At 42.0% G+C, this 2,124-nt stretch overlaps 1 long non-coding RNA gene across 1 annotated transcript; it reads right to left on the reverse strand.

Annotated features, from left to right (window-relative positions):
- Positions 1-139: 139 nt before the first annotated feature.
- Positions 140-1,110, reverse strand: LOC117938507. The gene is made up of 2 exons (XR_004655409.1): positions 866-1,110; positions 140-259 (listed from the first exon to the last, which is right to left on the reverse strand). It is a non-coding gene; the product is annotated as an uncharacterized LOC117938507 (long non-coding RNA).
- Between the last annotated feature and the right edge of the window lie 1,014 nt (positions 1,111-2,124).

Here is a 2,124-nt window from a genome sequence, read left to right on the forward strand (position 1 = left end):
ACATGGAGTCTGGTGGGTTTGGTGATGGTGATTTCTGTTTCATGTTAAACTAAAAGGATCTTACTCTTTAACTTAAAGCTCTATGTCTGCAGGGATCCATCCCATAATGTTGTCAGACTAGTTTGACTATGTTTCGTTACCCAGATTAGTGTCGGCGCGAATGATCATCTGAATCTTCCCGTCCTGCGTGTGTTTGAGGTGCAGAGTTCCCACTCCTTTCTCTTTGAACTCGGATTCCTTCTTATAGAACAGTTTACACCTGAAACACACAAACACGTCACGTAAACGGAAAAAACCAATCAAAGAAGAAGAAAAAAGCATCGATTCAACGTCACATTCGTATATATTGTAGATCTGCACGATATGAGGGAAATATGTTTAATATTGTAATAATATAAAAAGCTATAAAATAGATAATAAATTGTAATTTTCCCACAATAAATAGTATAAATTAAATTAAAGTTTGTTACGTTTTAAAGCGTTCAACGCTGAGGTTTGTCCTGTCGGGCAAGTAAAAAATTTAATAATAGTACTAGTAATAATTAATTATTTTAATAATAGAAAAATAAAATAAAAAGTTGCTGAATTTTAACTCCTATACAATTTTAAATTTCGCTAAAAAGTTAGCGAACGTTTTAAATTACGTTTGATAAAAAGCAGAAAAGTGACAAATAACTATAAAAAAGGGCCATGAGATGATTAAAGAATTAAAATCCTCTTCATTTCTTTCAGATTTCTCTAATAATTTCCCTTTTCATGCAACACAGAGGCCAGTTTTTCCTCTCGAGTATTTAAAACGTCCCATTTTAAACTAGAAACCCAGTAAAGGTGCGAGAGACATTAGTAATGTTTATATGATGAGTACTTCTTAGAGTAGAAGGCGTTGTCCTCTTTCACTTCTTTGACCTCCGGTTTGGGCGGCTCCTCCGTCTCCTCGTCTCCGTTCACGTCTGCACAAAGAAAAGGAACTTTTAGTTTGATTTATGAGATTATGTACGAGGTCACGGGACGTCAACCGTGACTCAACAATCTGGATTTAAGATGTTTATGAACAAGGAGTCGATCTGGAGAAAGTGTTGCCGACCTAACATGCTCGGTGAGAGGGCGGGCTCAAATCAAATGATCGATCTGATTGGTGGAGAGCTGACTCGGGGGGGGGAGAGAGAGAGAGAGAGAGAGAGAGAGAGAGAGAGAGAGAGAGAGAGAGAGAGAGAGAGAGAGAGAGAGAGAGAGAGAGAGAGAGAGAGAGAGAGAGCGAGAGCGAGAGCGAGAGCGAGAGAGAGAGCGAGAGAGAGAGAACTATTTTAGTAAAATATGAGATCATATTCTTAACGAGCCGCCATGACGGTCTGGCTTTGAATTTCCGGAGAAACCAGACCCACATGACTCGTTCGTCCAATCAGCTGCCGGTTTTCATTTAATTTGGGGGACAACACAGACTAGCGGCGCCGGCTGCTACGGAGACGTATCACGCCTCATCGCTCCGGCGGTCAGAGACACTTCCTGGACCAGAGACGGACCGGTCCGAGGGCCGGCCGTCCGGACCTGGATCAGGGTTTCCTTAAAGCTCCAGATCACGTCCTCAGACGTCTCGTTTAGTCCAAAACTCTGTGGAGCGCAAACTCATCAGTTCACCGTCACAGAGGAGAAGAAACTAGAACAACGAGCTGCAGACGAGTTGTTTTTCTACAGAAAATGACTCAAACCGATTATTAAAAATAGTTATTAATTAGACAACTAACAGATTAATCTCAGCCGCTCTGCTCAAAGCACGAAGAAGTTCAACCAGCGAGTCTCTGACAGGCCGTTACCAGGATGAAGACACACCTCGGCTGCTCTCAATAACGTAAAACAGAAAACATATCTCGTTCTGTAGTATGCAAACATCTTTAACACGCTGCCATGACAGCTCCTTTCTCCTCCGGCGTTGGGAGACACTGATCCACGTTTTCTAATATTTTGACATTTTCGAGACCAACCGACTAATCCTCCAGACCATGAAGCCCTAACGAGTTACTATCCTGCTTCCTGTGACACTGAAGAATAAATGTTGATATTATAAGTACAGCTTCCTCTACCCATCAGGTGCATTATGAGATATGATATGGGGGGCGGGGGGGGGGG

Source organism: Etheostoma cragini, chromosome 23, assembly GCF_013103735.1.
Source record: "Etheostoma cragini isolate CJK2018 chromosome 23, CSU_Ecrag_1.0, whole genome shotgun sequence".
In the NCBI taxonomy this organism is placed as follows: domain Eukaryota; kingdom Metazoa; phylum Chordata; class Actinopteri; order Perciformes; family Percidae; genus Etheostoma; species Etheostoma cragini.